Source organism: Triturus cristatus, chromosome 1_2 (assembly GCF_964204655.1).
Source record: "Triturus cristatus chromosome 1_2, aTriCri1.1, whole genome shotgun sequence".
In the NCBI taxonomy this organism is placed as follows: domain Eukaryota; kingdom Metazoa; phylum Chordata; class Amphibia; order Caudata; family Salamandridae; genus Triturus; species Triturus cristatus.
The window spans coordinates 849,139,004-849,157,437 of record NC_140580.1 but is presented as its reverse complement, the minus strand read 5'-3'; the positions used below and the strand labels follow the sequence as shown (position 1 = coordinate 849,157,437).

General features: G+C 42.5%; 1 protein-coding gene across 4 annotated transcripts in view; it reads left to right on the top strand.

Moving 5' to 3' along the window:
* Window positions 1-436: 436 nt before the first annotated feature.
* Window positions 437-18,434, top strand: part of ZBTB17 (zinc finger and BTB domain containing 17) — a 405,882-nt gene continuing 387,884 nt past the window's right edge. For all 4 annotated transcript variants that reach the window (XM_085609022.1, XM_085609021.1, XM_085609020.1 and 1 more), the window contains exon 1: window positions 437-569. The gene's annotated coding sequence lies outside the window, so the exon portion shown is untranslated. The remainder of the gene's footprint in view (window positions 570-18,434) is intronic.

The window sequence follows — 18,434 nt, the reverse complement described above, 5'->3', positions numbered from 1 at the left end:
CTGTTGCATGGCTAAACACTTATAAGGTACAAGGTTTAGCCATGCAACAGCTGATGTTGTTGCACCAAGGATATTGTGCTGCAAAACTAAATACTTATAAGGTCCCAAAAGCGAGACCTATTGGCTATGCCAATGCTTGTTTCTTTTATTGAAAATCTGGACGCCATACGGATCACCACCTGGAACCCTTGTACTTTCCCTCGCTGCTTGCCCCGCCATGGGTGCCATTTCGCAGCCCCAACGCTTACACAAATAGCTGTGCTATAGTATCCCCAGATGAACCTCGACTGTCGGTTGCTACTAATCGCTTAGCGACAGCCTACTACAAACTATACCGATGTTTATGTTTTGTCAGCTAGCGTTCCTTTCGCAGTTACGCATGCGCGTGCTTCCGTTCCTGTCCTAACCACGCCCTTGAAGCACTTTTTTAGGAGAAGCAGTGTCTGTCAGAACACCGGATGTGCGTTTTGATGCGCGCGTTCTTTCCGTCGCTAAAGATGGCGGCGCCCTGGCTGGATCTCCGTTCCGAAGAGCCATGATTTAATGTGAGCCTCGGCGGGTGCCTCCAGGTGAGAAACGGTGACCAAGAGTGAAGGGACGTTACATGGATGTCAATAATAGCCAGTGTTGACATTGGACACGCTGTCCTTAGTGACCAAGTTGCCAATGCTGCTTCTTGGAAGAGTTTATCCTAAAGAGATTTAAAGTGATGGGCAGGTGGATGAGAGACAAGTGTTTAACTTATCGACGGTCCTAGCAGTGGACCCAAATTGAAAAAAGATAAAGTGGGACGGCAGAGACGGTGCAGAGGGGGTTTGCCGGAGGGTTGGTCGTAAGGAGGGTCTTAAGAGATTCAAGTGGGAGGGACCATGCCTTTTGAAAAGTAAACAACATTCTTGAATGCCTTTACACGTGTCCTATCGTTCAGGGCTTAGTACTTGTAAGAAAATAGCTCGAGAAAACACAGCAATAGAGGTGTGAGTTGAGCATACCACGGAGACTGTCAGTTGCAGGTTCCAGTTCAGTTGGATAGTTTCCGTGATCTGTGTGCATTCTGTTACACTACAGGCTTCTATTTCAGAAATGCAGCTTGCTTGTTTAATCCACCTGCTGCACGAATGTATGTGTACCTTCAACTATGTTTTATATCTTTATGGTATATATTCGAACCAGACTTCCCCTAATCAGCTGTGCCGTCTATACTAGCAAAAACCTCTAAAACTTTAGGTTCCATTTACAGGACAGTATTGTGTTCGGTTGAAATCATACCCCTTCATACTTTTTGCAGGCAGTGGCAGTTGTTTTCACGTCTGTAGTCAAACGGTTTTACTAAGCTTCGCTCATGCATAAGCTGTGCAGAGATCGAACAAGCTCCCTAAACAAAAATCGGTATATGCATATTGCTGGTAGTAGCATTGCAAGGCTGTCCTACAGAAACAGCCCAAGTACAACACCGATATCATCATTGCATGAATCTATGTTGATTTTATTAATTGTTATACTGTTTTCAGATAGATCATACGCAGGCAATGACTGAGGCAGAGCTTTTTGTTTCAGAGATGTGGTGCTGAGTGCAGTGGCCCCAAAAATAGTGTAAGAACTCAAAATGAAAATATTAACTTTGAGCTCAGTCTCCCACATGTGGAGACCTGCAGAAAATGAAAAAAGGAGTTTGAGCAATAGATCTTCCTGATGTACTATCAGATTCCAGACAACTCAAGGATACAGTGAAATGATTGTCTGATGCAGCGATATTGCAGCAGCGCATGTAGGTTGCTCACAACGTATGCTTTTAAGGTATATTAGAACGGCAAGTGTGGAATTATTGTAGATTGGAAGATGGTGGTACCCAAGCCAAAAAGTCTGTCGTTATGCTTTTTTCAATGGAGAGGACTCACTGGGCTTCTGTTTTATCTCTGCTTCCCAGTGATCCGCTGAGGGCCACTGTTGTTCTCCACTATTGTGGCAGGGATGTGATTCTTTAGGAGTCCAGACAACTGTTCCCATACATTATGAAAGCTCTAGCATGGACGTGTTTCCAGATTTCATGGTAGACGTGTTCCAAACCTGCAGGATGTGCACAAACAAAGTTGGAGGTTTGATGGGGTTGAGAGATCTGAATCCAAAATCATGTTGCAGTTTTCCGCTAAGCTTTGAGTTTTGGCAGAGTGGAAATCCTGACTCTTCCTGAGATCAGAGAATATGTGGGACTGGTTTGAGAGATGCTGTAAACACGGCCAAATCAGATTGCTTAGAGGAGCACGGGGCAATCATAGTTCACGGGGTACTGTGAACAAACATTGAAAGAAAAAGAGGTGCATAGAATAATAATATAATTTGGATTTGACCAGGTAAGAAAATACTAAAAGTGGAAACATCTGGGCTATTAAGGGCTGATGTTTTCCCGTTATGTAAGGTCTCTGGTGAAGGTGAGGACTTGTTAATGCAGAGACCACTGGAAATTAAACAGTATGAATATGGTATTTAGTAGAGGATGAGGCTTAATCCAGGTTCATAGAGTTATAGATATGGATTTACGAGACATAGAATAAAGAGAATAAACTCCTGGCATGGCTGAGCAGAAAGGATCCAGAGAATATATGGATCTCAAGAGTCTGACTGTACTGGGAAATTCGTTACTGGTAGAGTGGAGATATGAGGGTCCTTCATGACTCCAGAAGCACCAACCTACAACACTCAATAATGGACCTTTAAGCAGATCTCTCAGTGAGAAGTGAAAGTTCTTAGGTCAGGAAGTTGCGGAAGATGAAGTTAGGGTTATGCTATAGGAACTTCAGATCAGGGAAAGACTGGGACCGCATGACTTCTGCTGGACTGGTTTAAAAAGCTACACAGTCAAATAGTGCTGTTCCTCACTGATTCCTTTCATGACATAGGAGAGAAGAAACGACATAAGTCTTTAGATTTCCTTGATTTTAAAAGGAGGAAAAGCCTTGGGATCAATTCATCTGGTGGCTATGATCCTCCAGATTGAATTTGAGAAGACCACTTGCCCAGAAATGTCAGGGGAGGCACTGAGTGGATGAACCAAAAGCGCCACTTTCACTAGACGCTGATAAGATGTTTGATTTGGTGATTTGCCCATATGTGATTTTGGTATTGAGGAAAGATGGGTGTAGGCCTGAGGATGCTTGTGTGGATGTTAGTCTTGTAAAACAGGCCACTGACAAAAGGTAGCGAAAAGATGGTGCTGCTTTTTCATTTTCTGCTTAAGAGATGTAACAAGCTGCAGTGCTTTTTGCTCTGATCTTGGAACAATTGGTGTGCCAGATATGCATGGCTGTACTGGTTAGAATCACTAGATGGTGTCCACATTGGAAAGATAAAACATCGCTTTTATGATTTTTTTAATATATAATCAATCCAACTTTTCGCCCAACAAGGAGCGGCCCAAACTGGTTTCACAATTGCCACACTTTATTAGATGAGGGTTGAGGCGTGAAAGCAGGAAAGGAAGCCTCACTTCTTTGTAAAATGTCCAGCCCGCCCGACGTGTTTTGTGCATGGCAGCACTTCCTGATGGGCCAAAGGCTTTCGCTTCTAATGAACTGAGGCAGTTTCAGGCACCTATTAAAGTTACGATTCCCACCCCACTGGGCGTGGCCATACCGTGGCCTCATGGTAGTTGTAGTGCCAATTGTCCTCCTGTGAGTCGCCGTGTTCAAGGCAAACATTAAAAATGTAATTCCCAAGTGGGCGAGTGTTGCTCTCTTCATGCCTCACACCACTCTTGATAACCACCATCTCTGGCCCCCGTTCCATATTCCGTAGCGCATTTCGGCACCACAGCCGGACTGCAACCGCAGCTGGGCTCTCTCTGCGGCCCAGGCGTGACCGCTTCATATCAATCCAACTTTTCGCCCAATAAGGAGAGGCCCAAACGGGTTTCACAGTTGCCACACTTTATTAAATGAGGGTTGAGGCATGAAAGCAGGAAAGGAAGCCTCACTTCTTTGTAAAATGTCCAGCCCGCCCAACGCGTTTCATGCATGGCAGGACTTCCTCATGGGCCAAAGGATTTCGCTGCTAATGAACTGCGGCAGTTTCAGGCACCTATTAAAGTCACGATTCCCGCCCCACTGGGCTTTGCCACACCGTGGCCTCATGGTAGTTGTAGTGTCAATTTTCCTCCTGCGAGTCGCCGTGTTCAAGGCAAGAATTAAAAAATGAAATTCCCAAGTGGGCAAATGTTGCTCTCTTCATGCCTCACACCACTCTTGATGACCACCATCTCTGGCTCCCGTTCCATATGCCGTAGTTTACACCAAAATCCCAGAGGGACACAGAAAGGCAGCACTCACATCAGAAAAGCCAGGGCAAGTTATAGTTGTTCAGCGATCATAGTTTTATTTTTTGTTATTTTCTCCATTTAAAACGTGCCAAGTGCATCAGGAAACAAACAAACGATCTACGCGTTTTGGCCAGAGGCCTTCATCCGGGTCATGTGATTACAAGTGCAGGGTGTTTATAAAGAGGTTGGTTTGACCCGCCCTCATTTACAAAAAAAGCATCCCAAATTAAAAGCATCTTTTAAAGGAACAGTAATTCATAATAACAATCGAACAGTAAATCATAGCCATTGTAAGAAAGCACTTGTGTTACGAAGACAGAGTTTTTAACTTGATCACATAGTCTTTAAGTCGTGAAGTACCTAAAATGAGATGCTGTTTTGTAATCAGAACCATAGGGAATTTAAACTTAAAGACGCAGTAAAAGGATGGTAAAGTACCTTTTAAAATTGCCCTGCCACCCTATTGTTTTCATGACATATAATGATTGAAATTGTCAATATTTAAGAGATGTGCATAAAATGTATGTGCAAATATAGCAAATGAGGTAAAAGTATGAGGTAAAACTGTAGGGATGGTGAAGTACCTCAGATATAAATGACAGTAAAAACCTATTTTTATCTAATTCACAGTTATTCACATTGTCAATGTTAAATTAGTAAAGATGTGCAGAGATGCTAGTACCAATGTGATGGAAGAGATAGGTCTAAATTTTAAGGTGCAAAATTACCGAGAATTGGCAAAGTACCTTATTATATTTGACCTTTAAATAAATTGCACTCTTCACTTTAGTTAGTTAAGCAAATCCTCATTACCACTTAATAACTAAATCGTAGTTAAACATTATATGTAAATTCTCTCAATCAAAAAGTTATGAAACAACTATGGGTCTGATCTAGGTTCTTAATATTACTCATTAACGTTATGATAGAGACTTGGTGTTATATTCATTACTTAGCGTGAAACCCAATTGTCTTCCTAAAGTGCAAATGCTGGCTAAAAAACAACTCAAATAGAATTTGAACCAAGGTATATACAGTAGAAAAGATCTATCTAAAAATAATTTTTTGTTGTTAAACTCATTCAGATTGTTTTCCAGGTTTATGAGAGATAGATAATAATTACTACTCAGAACATGAATTTATAAAAAATTGTGCAATTCTGCATCTGCATTAAGTCCCCATGGTATTTCCGTCCCTTTCATGATGGTCCATTTAGATTCTGCTTTCCTTAATAGTAGATCCTTATCTCCACCTCTGATGTTGGGTGGGATATGTTCTACTCCATAGATAGAACCTTAGATTATCACAGTTTCCTTTGTGTTCTTTCCAGATGTGTTTGGCAGTTGCATATGCAAAGTCTTTATTCTTGATTGCCCTTAGATGTTGTAGAATGCATAGTTTTAGTTTGTTCACAGTACTTCCTATATATTCTTTTCTGCATTTGCATTTTAGGGCATATGCCACATGTGTGGTTTCGCAGGTGATCCATGGTCTTTTGCTCGCCCAGCATAGTGTTCGTTTTCTGTTGGTTCAGGCCATGTTTGCATGCTTTGCATTTTGGATATTTAAAATATCCTTTCGCTATCAACCATTGCATTTTACTGCCACCTCGGTCTTTTCTCTGATTGTGGCTGTGTGTGAGGATGTCTCCCAGAGAGGGCGCTTTCTTATATGTTATATTAAGATGATCAGACGTAACTTCCTTTAGGTCGTCATCCCTTCTCAAGATTTTCCAATGATGTTGGAGCGCATTCCTTAATGTGTTGCTTGAGGAATTAAACTGTGTTATGTATCTTACTTTGTTAATCTCAGAGTCATCATTCTGTCCCAAGGTTGTTCTCTTGTGATATAGTAAAGCTTCTCTTTTCTTTTTCAGGGTTCTTGATTTAGCATTTTCTAGTACTGTAATGGGGTATCCTCTGATCAAGAATCTGTTGTACATTTGATCCAATTGTAAGAGGAATTCTGGTTCTTTCGAGCAGTTCCTTCGTGCTCTTAGGATTTCTCTACTTGGAACTCTCCATTTTAAACATCTGGGGTGAGCACTGTTAGGATGCTGTTGAACGCAGTACCTTTTCGAAAGAGTGAAGTGCACATTCTCTGATGTTTTATATAAACATGTATGTCCAAATAGTCTATCTCTGTCTTGTTGATGTTGTATGTAAATTGGAGTTGAAAGCTATTGTCATTGAGACTCTTTAGGAAGGTAATTAGTTCCTCTGTATCTCACTGCCAGATTAAAAACAGATCATCTATGTAACGTACCCAAAGTACAATGTTCTCTATCATCTATCATCTGTTTGTTCTTGTCTGACCAAATTTGTTCTGCCTCCCACATGCCCATTGTGAGGTTGGCGTATGTGGGCTCAAAGGAAGTCCCCATTGCTGTGCCTTTGCTCTGCTTATAACATTTCTTATAAAAAATGAAGATGTTATTCGTGAGGCAAAAGTGCAGCTTTTCCAGTATTATGTTTGTCTGTTGGAGAACATATAAAGATCTTGATTGAAGATAAGACTCACAGGCTTTGATCCCATCTTCATGCCTGATCGAAGTATACAATGATACCACATCAATGGTTATCATAGTATATTCCTCTTTCCAGGGTATGTTGGCGATTCTGTTTAAAAAATCCATTGAGTCTCTAATGTAGGATGGTAGATCTTGTACATATGGGAATAAAAAGATATCCAAAAATCTCGAGGTGTTTTCTACTAATGAGCCACAGGAACTGACAATTGGGCGCGCCAGTGGATTATCTAAGCTCTTAAGTACCTTTGGTAGGACATAGATAGTTGATGTGAAAGAATGTTTTATCAGAAGGTAATCCAGCTCATTCTCATCTAGTAGCCCACCTCGATGCCAATCTTGAAGCATCTTGTGGAAGTTGTTCATAATCAAAGGTGTTGGATCATCTTTTAGTCTTTCGTAGTTTGACAGATGGTTCAGTTGTCGCTTAATTTCCATGTGATATTTTTGAGCGTCCATAACCACAATATTTCCCCCTTTATTGGAGGGCTTTATGGCGATCTTGTCGTCTATTCTTAGGTCGTCCAAGGCCCATCATGGGTCATATTTCCAAGTCTGTGTTGGTTCTTTTTCTTCTCTTTGATGTAGATGGTGCGTAGTTCCTCTGTCATGAGTTCCTGGAAAACATCTACTCTATTACCAGCTGGTAATTGTGGACAAAATCTAGATATAGTTTTGCATTGACTGCTAATAGACATATGAGTTGTAATGGCCATCTCTTCACAAATTTGTGTGTTTGTCATATTTTCCATTACAAAAGGTACATCCATGTTGTTTTCAGACTCTAAGATGTGTAATGTTGTTAATGGCATGATATCGTTGAGGGTAAGTGGTGTCAAAGTTTCTTGGTTTTGATGTCCCGTCGCTCTTGTTAGTATTGTGGCGAAATATTTTTTCAGTTTTAGTTTGCGACGGAATAGGTATAAGTCTACCCTAGACATTGCTAAATCCATGTTGTTGGAAGTGCAGAACGTTAATCCTTTGTTCAGTAAATTTAGATTTTTTTTTGTCAGGTTCTTGGAGGAGAGATTAATGACTAAGTTGTTTTCTTGTTGTTGGATATTGTGATCCAATGGTAGGTTCTTTATTTCTTTGGATCGCTCAACTTTTTGGGCTTGTTTTTTGCATCCCCGTCTGGTTCTTTTTATTGGTTTTCCATTTTTTTGGGGACACCTCCTCCTCTTGTTGTCATTCTCACGAGACGCATCTCCCCGGAAAAATCCAATCCCAATCTGCCCGTCGGTAGCCCTTCATCTCCTGAGCTCACTTCTGAGCGTTCAGCACTGGACATTCTAGTGGCCTCCGCCCGTGCTGTTTCAGGGTCCAATGCCCGATACATTGATTGTTTTTTGTAGTTGGCATCGTATTTTCTGGCAAAGGTATATACTCTTCCTGTAGCGTAATCTATTTTATCACGCTGGAATTTTAATACTTTTTTGTTTTGTACTTCTTCCTCGTTTGTCCAATTATTTTCTCCAAGTCCTCAAATGCTTTATTGTCCTCCGGTGTCTCTATAAATTTTTCTAATGATTTCTCCAGTTCTTTTACTTTCTCCATGGTTTGCGTTAATCTCCTTTCCGCATGTAAGATCAGCGTGTTAATCAATTTCATGGAGCATTTATTAGTGTCTGATTGCCATTTCGCCAGAAGGTCTGGGTCGAAGTCAATCAGGGTGGGCAAAACAAAGATTCGTTAGCCTCTGGGTACCCACGTACAGTCAATACACTTCTATAAAGTGATACTTTCCCACCATTTGTTAATTTCAACTATCCCGCTTGTTCCAATTCTTTCAACAGTTGTCTCGGTGTATTCATTGATCCTGTTTATTAGTGCTTTGTTGGCTGTGTGCCGCAGTGAGTTCTCCTTCGTCATCTAACATGTTTTTCAACAATTGTTCCGGTTTGGTCCAATGGTCTGACATGGTGTTATAAGGATTTCTTATTTTGGTTTGTATGTATAGCGTCCTTAATTCAATTCTTAGAATTGTATTGCGAGCGTTTCGTTATCTTCGAGAATTCAATTTCACGTTGTTCCTGTAAAAAAACAAAAACTATATATATTAGTGATGATTCTGGGTGACACAAATATATAGCTTCTTAAGATCTATCAGAAATGTAGGTAATTTTGTGGAATTAAAATCAACTGGTGTAAGTGTGTCCTTTATCCTGTGCATGGCTTGCGGTCTGTGAGACCGGCATATTTTCCCTTTTGGGTCCAAAGAGAAGGTTTTAAGAATATATGCGACAGAAGATTATATTCTCTTGATCTAGGGTCCCTTTTCGGCCATTTTAGGAAAGGGATTTTAAGATTATGCACCTTCTGTTGTTGCTTGTGCAGCATTAATCAATATGATTAAATTAATTTCCCGAGTTGCTATATATATTGCAGAACCCTCACTTCTGAGTCCCTGATGCCTTTTTCTGAGAGATGGAAGATATTCTTTATGGATTCTTATGGGTTGGGGGGGGGGTAGGACATACACTCTATATAGAAACGTATGATGGTTGAATCTCGATCCTGGATAAATGTAACTGTTATTTATCAGCAAATCTTATGGTTGTCAGTGGATAGGCCTTTTAGTCGTAGGAGGAGCCCTTGCTTAAGATGTACAGATATAGGATAGGGGACAAGGGATTTCTGCACTGCTTTTATGGACCAAAACTAGCAGAATCCTTTCCTAACCCAACATCAATGGTTGCAAGGACACGGAGAGTAATGGGGTCCAACATTGGCTGGAAATGGAGGCTGACACAAAAACCGAGGTAGGTGGCTGAATAGAACCTTTTGAGAATCACTAAATTGTGGAACATATGGGGTTAAAATTCAAATGTTATCGTTTTTTAATCTTGGCATGTCTAAGACCCAGTTTTTTAAATATCAACAATTGCTTTATGCATTGGGTAGATATGTTTAACCAGGGAAGACTTGCTAGAGCATACCACATTGGGTAATAGATTATTGGAAAGGGAGGGGGCATCTATGGCCATCCACACTTTAGAGAAATTGAAGGCATAGTGGGAGAAAAGTTTGGAAGAAATTGATGTAGCTGACTTGGGCTGTGGTGTTGGGGGGGGGGGGGGGGCAGAGCATTGATATATCCTGGAGCAATAGCTAGGTGGACCCTTCGTGGGAAGTATGATATGACAATCTTGACAGGCAAATGGAACTGGTGACATACAAGAGTAGCAGCTGCCTGGGAAATTCAGGAATGTGTGAGAGGTGGCAGTGCTGTGCCGGCTTTAGGGAGGTACGACTCTTTGCGTCGCACTGGGCACTAAAGTCAAGGGGCTCCCTCTGTATGAAACAATTGAGTTGGATATTTTCATATTCATTTAATTGCATTATTGCATTTAAAATTTCACCTGTAATTGCATTAATTTTAATTCGAATTGTTCACTTTTTTTATTTCATGCTCGACTGATGTTTCAAACCCTGACCATTTACCCCACCCCCCCATCTGTTTCTGCAACTTAAGTGTGCATGAGATGACGTCATTAACTGAGCATCCCGAATTTTGTCCCATCTCAGTTTAGGAATTGATATATCGAGGGGAAGAATCTACTTTGCGAAAACCTTCTTGACCTAAGGAAGGGAATCGTTGTATGAGAAACCTCCCTTTTTTTGTTTTTTTGTTGTGTGAATTGTATTGTCTCAACTAGTCATTGATGTTAGAATCATGGCCTCCTCTTTGTGGGCAGCCAGTCAAATTTGTGCAGACTTTAGGAGAAGCAGGGAGGGTGTGATGTTCGTATTTCTTTAATTATAGCACTTCATTCTAGAGGGTCAGTTTAAAAAAAAAAAAAGTTAAAACAACTAATGAAAGATAGTGGGCTTTCACTAAACTTTTAAATACAGATAGGATTGGCATGCCCTGATGCAAATAGGTAGCTCTTGCCACAGTTTCAGGGCTGAGAAGACAATAGAACGAACGTGAGACTGCGCAAATGGGGCACAAGGAGCAGATAGTAAAAACTGGGTAGCAGAACCAGCGGTATGAAATTAAGTCTATAATGACGCCCAGAAACATAAATCACTGCATAGTAAAAACTGGGTAGCAGAACCAGCGGTATGAAATTAAGTCTATAATGACGCCCAGAAACATAAATCACTGCGGAGTCAGGAAACAAACACATTGAACATCGGGGTAGACTAAGTGGGAAGGGCATTGCTTTGGAGTTCAGAGTGATTTGTGTGAATCACACTTTGAAATAAAGGCAATGAGGAGTGTGCCTTCAGTAATGTCAATATTTCTTTTAGCAACCGGTGGAGCCTGCTTCCATGAACCAAGTTGAAATTGATTGGGGCTGCAGACTGCTGGCTGCGGAAAAAAAATTCTGTGGTGGTCCGGGGAGTTCACAACAAAGTGAGCTTGGCAGAGGAGAAGGTTACTTGCTGTGATGGTCCTCATGGTTTCCATATGGAAAATATAAATTAAGGCTGCCTGCACCACCGTGCTCCTTTTATTTTGACTCCTGCACAGTTTGCAATGCCATTTCATTTCATGTTATTTTATTATTATTAACCAGTGGTTCCTAAATGAATGTGGTTCTGCATGATGTTCCTTTTGTCAGGCAAGATGCTGGACAAGGATAAAGAAAATCTGACAGTTGACGTTTCTGCTAGAGGAGAATGGTGAGCACACGTGCTCCGCACAATAGAGCAAGGGGCTTAAATGGATTTCTTTACGCTTCAATGAAAGTGATAAAAGACTATTTGGAAGGATGCAGTTTTACCATCCAGAAGAAAGTCTGGCAATCTAACGACCCATTGAAGAACTGGGAAGCCCCAACAATAACCAGAAAAGATATCTTAGTCATGCACCTGCCCGGGTATATAATCATTGCCTGATCTTCCATCCTGAGGGCAGGTAGTTTGGAAAACAAAGCAGTGTTGAGTGGAAGAGCCCGCAGTGTTCTGAAAGGTGCCTGCAATTGAGAGGGATCAGTCCGTGTTGAGAGGAGCTGGCAGGGTCCACAAGCTATTCTCCTCAGATGAAACCCTCCATCTTCCTACCCTGCTCTAACCTTAAAAGTTGTTGTATTGACCGCATCAGAGAGTGCCTTAAGTAGTGACTACTTAGGGACATGGGACGGGGCACAGGGCATGCAGGGACAACTGGCCCCAACCATTGTCCCTAATAACCATATAGGTCTGGGAGACCTCCCAGACCTAATTGACCTTAAAAGGAGGTTCCCTTTTCTAGGTTGAGGCCATATGCCACTGGTGTTCTGGAGACCAAAATATTATGGCTCTGCAACTGGGCCAAGTGCAACTTTTTCTGAACTTGACTCTCATGGCTGTGAGGACAAGCATGGCACAAGCTTCTCGGGAGGTAGTTTGGGGGTGGGTCGTGGGCACACGCTCAGAACTTCGCAGTCAGTCAGCAGACACAGTAACTTCAATGTCCGGTTCAGTGCTAGTCTTTTTAGACAGAAGGTACTTTTTAATCTCAGAGCTGTACTCCGTACTGCACAATTCACTCCACTACGCAGGATTCTTGGAGCGCAACATCTCTTTTCTACCTCTTTCTAACTCCTTGCTGTCTCTCACCCAGTTGGCCATATATGTCCCTAGCAATTTATGGGAAGGATGCTGGGAATCTTGGTGATGCTTGGTGGATGCTGACGCAGATGCAGGGGCGGGACGAGGCAATGGCAAAGGAGAGCAGCCGCTCCCGCTACCTCCAAGCTCCCAGTCTCAGGGTCTCCTGCTTGCTACTCTCGCTTGTGGCTCCACTGCTCGACCGCCCTGGCGAGGCCGCGAGCATAAGTGTAAGGCCAAGTGTGACTGCCGACAGTCGGCCGTCGCTGAGTGAGTGCCACAGGCGGTCCGCGGAGGCGGCCCGGTTAGTTCCGGGTGCAGCCTGTGTTTTCACCTGGCGGGCCCCACTCGCCACCGGCATGGCAGACCAACAAAAGATGGGAACTTCCCCACAAAACAGGATACTTCTTTTCAATTTGATAAACTAGGAAGATCGAATCATCAGCAAAAAACTGAGGATGTACAGTGTAAGAATTTGGACGGATATAATATAGAATTCCCAAATCAAAGAACGATTAAGATTCAACAATCTCCTAAACGTTGTTTTAGAAGAAACATAGTTGACACTCATGCGGAACTACTTCAAATGTTAGTCAACAAACCAGCACTTGGTCTCAACAAAAAAAGAATACACAACCTTTCAAGTAGGCGGAAAAAAAAGAGAACAATCAACAAGCATAATGCAGGAATGAGCCAATTTATTTTTAAACCAGACTACCAGTCCAGGGGTCAGCATGACCCTTTGAATGGGGCAAACATTTTAGAGCTCTTAAAAGCGATCCCATCGCTAGTTAAGATCACAAGTGAAAGTATAGAATCCACTGACTTTCTACCTTATAAAGAAGATAACCAAGAACGGACATTGGTAACATTGAATTCTAACTGTTAACTAGAATTAATCTTCCAGGAATACGAAACCTTCCTAAACTGGTGTATAGAAATCAACAGGCACTCACAAACTGTATATCCAATCCCATTTACCTTACCAGAGAGACTTGACCACAAACTGGGGGGGGGGAGGGGGGAGGGGGGGGGGACAAGTATTCTTAATACTGAGAAACCCAATTGGCAAAACAACTAACCTACCATCAACAAGTGCTATTCAAACCCAAGAAGAAAAATCTATAAAAATTAAATCAAGGATGGTTGACAGCAGCTCTGCATGGGGTAACACAATCCTGACAGGAAAAGCCCAGGTGCCCTAGAGAAAAAAAGACCAGATCGAAGGGAAACAATAAGAATATGCTCTTGGAATATAAATGGGGTGCAAGCCAAGATTCAAAAAGTGCACTTTACCTCCATGTCAAGTAATTTTCAGATTTTTCTGCTGCAAGAAACCTGGTCAACCCAATCCCTGATGTTAAGATATCACACAGTATTTTGTACTGGCAATTAAACAAAGTAAACATGGGCGACCCAGTAGGGGACTTGCAACATTTATTTCAATAGACCTAAAATTGGAAAATGAACAAGTCGTCACAAATAACAACATTCTAATAGTAAAAATAAATTACAAGTCATAAAAACAAAACTTCTGTTTCTAATAAACGTCTATATACATACTGACTCCATAACTACGAAGTTTTTGGCCACCAACCTTACAAATATTATACTACATAAATTGAATGAGGAGATACATACCAGAATGAATATTTCGGGTGACCTTACATGAACCTGATGTTTATGTACACCAGAGAGGAAGAAATATTGCTACAGGACCACCTATGGGCGATTACTCAACAATCTTTAATCCCGGAAAATAAAGCATCAGTAGGAGTAGTCGGTAAGATGCTTGTAAAAGACCTGGAATTTCTGGGACTGAGGGCATTAAATGGTAGGTTCCCATAAGACGTACAACCAGCTTGGATTCACCACGCACACGTCCATAAATCAAGAATAGACTATTCAATAGTATCCCTGAACTTATTCCAGATTATATCATCCTTTTGGGTTGTAAAAACATATGGAAGTGATCATGGCCAACAAATAATCAAGCTTAAACTCCAATGTTCTCAACCTCAGAAATTAAAAACACTTCCTGACGAGACTGGAACGGGAAATTATAGGAGATTGTACTGGAACAAAGGCTCCAAAGCGCCTATTATGAAAAATGCACTTAAATTAGTTGAGGTAAGCTTTGAAGGGGATACTCTTACTGCAATTGAAAAATGAGCACTTTTTTAATAAAGAAATTAATTTCCACCTATGCATCGAAAAAATTAAACAACTAAGCAGTCAAGTTAAGACAATACACAGAATTAAACTATCCTATTCAAGTAGCCTTCTAAAAAGAAATCACAGCAGACTACTGAGACAGGTAAAGAAGTGGCCGGATAAAACAGTCCTTCGTTCCAAATTAAAAAGTACTTCTTAAGACCGGAGGAGGTTAATTTGGGTAGAACAATCTCAACTAAAACAAGCACTCTTGGCAAAAACACTATATACAAGTAAAATGAAAAATTCAAGAGATTTCTGTAAAATGATAAATGGCTTATCTAGAACTAGCAAGACAACCGTAACCTCTACATTAACTGAAGCCGTCTGGGTAGGAGTTCTAACAACTGTCATTGCCTGGTTAACCGGGTGTGCAACAGGCTCCTGGAGGTAGTCCAGCCGCATCTTGCGAACGGCTGCTGCAATTCCCTCATAAATCAGAAAATATATATTCGCAACCTGCCATTTGGTACAGAAGTCCACAAACCGCAACAATCTCCCCTCTTTATACTAATCACCCAGATATTGAGGTGTACTGTCATTCATCAGCGCAAAACCCGAATCACTCGGAAACAGCACCGTGTGCCATGGGACCAGCTGCAGCAGATCTATGTATTCACTACTCTCCATCTTGGTAGCGGTCCCCCATAACCCAATGATCGTATTGAGGTTATAATCCTAATATTGCATCAGGTACTGTGGTGTCAGACCAGGGGACCACATATTGCAATTTCATCGCTTGATGGTAAGCACTGAAATTGGGGTCTGCATCCTCCTCATCCCATTGAAGCCTCAAGGTATCTAGGGCAATTTTTTTTCTCTTCCAGCCCCCCAATATAACAGCCATTGCAGCTTGTCTAGCTGGCGGAAATAAGAATCCGGAATGCTCATAGGCATGTGTTGCAGCACCTAGAGTACCTTGGGTAACATAAATATTTTTACTAAGAATGTGACCCATTAGAGACAACAGGAAGTATAGCCATTTTTGTAGTCCAGTAACGTGGAAACAATGCAGGCATATACTTCCTCCAGAACAGTACTCATGGATTCCCAAGTATCGAAAAGCAGTGGTCTGTACGTGCAAGTGAAGGCTCTTTCCTCCCTCTTGTATACTATCGTTAATTGGTTAGAGGATTGATCGCGGTAACATTAAGTGTGAAACCAAACTGGTATCCCACCTCTGTTTGTTGTGTTCCCTATTCATCCCCAGGTATCCTCCGGGTCTCTTATGGTCAAAAAGATCATCGGCATAGAGTGATATAATCGTGTGACTACCTTAAATGTCAATGCCCTCCTGGGTGTGTCTGAATCGTAGTAATCGCGCCAGTTATTCTATTATTAAGGCAAAAATTAACAAAAGGGTCTTGCTTGACTTGTACCTCTTTGCACTGACCATCTGTCTGAAAGTCTGTGCCCCACCTGTACCCTTGCTATACATCCAGTATATAATAGATAAACCCATTTCAGGAATTCATGTCCCAGATCATACACACCCAGTGTCTGCCTCACAAAGGTCCAGTCCACAGTGTTGAATGCCTTATGAGCATCTAAGCTAACAATTGCACTTTTCTCCCCAATACTCTTGGCATGTTCCATTATAATAAAGACTTTACTTATATTTGTGGTTGTCGTACATCCCCCCCCCCCTACCAACCCTGCCTGTTCCATATGGATCAGGGTCGTGTCCGGCTTCGCCAGCCACCTGGCCAATATTTTCCCTAATATCTAGTTGCCTACATTTATCATAGACAACTGTCTGTACGATTCGCAGTCCAAAGGGTCCTCCCCTCGCTTAGGTAAAACCGCTGTTAGCCTCACGGAGGAACTCTGAGAGAATGCCTTTCATCAATGGCTCTCTGTATATAGTCATTAACGGTGGGAACAATAGTGCACCATATTCCGGATAAAATTCAGGTGGTAGGCTATCATTCCCTGTTTCCCTCCTCATGCTTAGATCTTTATTAGCCCATTTAATATCTGCTTTCATCTATAGGTGCATTGAGAGCCTCATGGAGCTCCATAAACAGTGTCTCTAAATGTGCCTCCTCTAGCAAGGCAGCGATACAAGCCATTGGTTAGATTTATTGCAAGTAGCCTCCAAACAATTTTTATGTGAGGGCGCCTGTCAGCTGAGATCATGCAAAGCTGCCCCCAGTGTGTGAACAGAGCACGTGCGGGTACCAGCATGAAAGGGTGGGGGGGGTCACAAAGACGTGAGGATGGAGAAGGGCGAAAGAGGCGGTATTAAAGTGTTTCTAGATCAGCACTGGGAATGAGGAAGAAGGGCGGGGCTATGAGGATAGCAAAGCAGCACATGGACAGGAAGAGGCGCGAGGAGATGGAATGGGCGGGTCTAGAATGTAGAGCAGCTCGCGGGCAGGAGAAGGGGAGACGGAGGGGATTGAAGGAGGCAGGGTTATAACAGTAGACAGACCACGGAGAAGAGTGGAGCGGGATTAGAGTGATAGAGCAGTACACAATCATGGGGGAGATGAGAGAAAGGGGCGCAACTGTTCGTTCGTTTTCCGAGTATAACTGAAGTGCTGTAATGGCGAGTGTAGGGTCAGTCATGCTTGGTCTGTTGTTCCTTTGTTTCCCGGCCGGCGGTTGTCAGGCTTTAGATTGTGAAGGTGAGCGGATCTGTGCTGCTTGCTTTGTGTAGACAACGACGCACTCTGAACTACCCCTTACACACTGACAATCCCTCATCGCGATCACTATAAAAGCGAAAGTGATCGCGATGACGCACGCTAGGGATGCGCGCACAGCAGCAGGGGGAGGGGTATGGTGCTGAAGGCTGGCGCAGGAAAGGCAGATGGGTGGGCGAGAAGGGAGAGGGGGATGCGGGGAGCAGCTGTGCGTGTGCACGCCATCGTGCACTGTAGCTTGTCGCCAGCACAAAAATGTGGGTAGCACTTTCTAAACCCACCTACTAAATGTCTTGCCAGTCCAGTGCATGCGCTGGGTCAGGCGAGACCTAAAAAAATGTGGTCCAATAAAGCGCCCCACTCCCATGGCTCATGCACAGCCTCAGCTAATACCCCATGGCAGGTCCAGGCCCACCTCCTGCACCGAAAGGCGTTCCCAGCATGGAGTAGACTTGTAAACATGCACCCGACAGGGTCTGTGTTAATTGTGATGCGACATCCTCGCTGTTTTCTAGATTCTAGAACCTTCTGATGCCGAGAAACAACTGTCAATGTGTAGCATATACACAATAGGTTTCTAATTTACAATAAGACCTCTCTCTAATGTTACTCTCTGGGGCAGTGTTTGGGTGCTGTCTTCAATCTTCTGGCTTTAGGTCCAGACTGGGCAATCCTGGGTTGGTGCACTTTGAAAATCACAAAAAAGTGGCCATTATCCGTAGCCCGAAACCCATCAATCTAAACAGCAAGGCTTCTATCTCAGTAAAATTAAATGGTGACGTTTAAGATATAAAGTTTAAGATGTTAGGACTTCTGTTACAGGAGGCTACATGGATCTATTAGTCACACAGTTTAACAGAAACTTGTTAATGGCCTGTCAATACTCAGTTCTCTTGAAGCACCACACATGCAGCATCTTGTTATACACTATGGGGTTTCCCCTGGTGGTAATTCTTTGGTGCCTCCTGTTTCAATTTAGGCACTCGTGGTCTAGATTTTTTGGTTTGAAGGGCATGCACAATACTGACGCCACAAACTGTATCCTAAGAGCAGATAACCTGTACTTTGGTCCAAGGCTTTCTCAATTGTGATACCTCCCATACTGCATGAGATAGGACGATTAGGTCAAATGATTCCAGCTGGGCAGCCGTCCCCAGTCAACGAGCCGCAACACAAATGGCAGATATGAAGA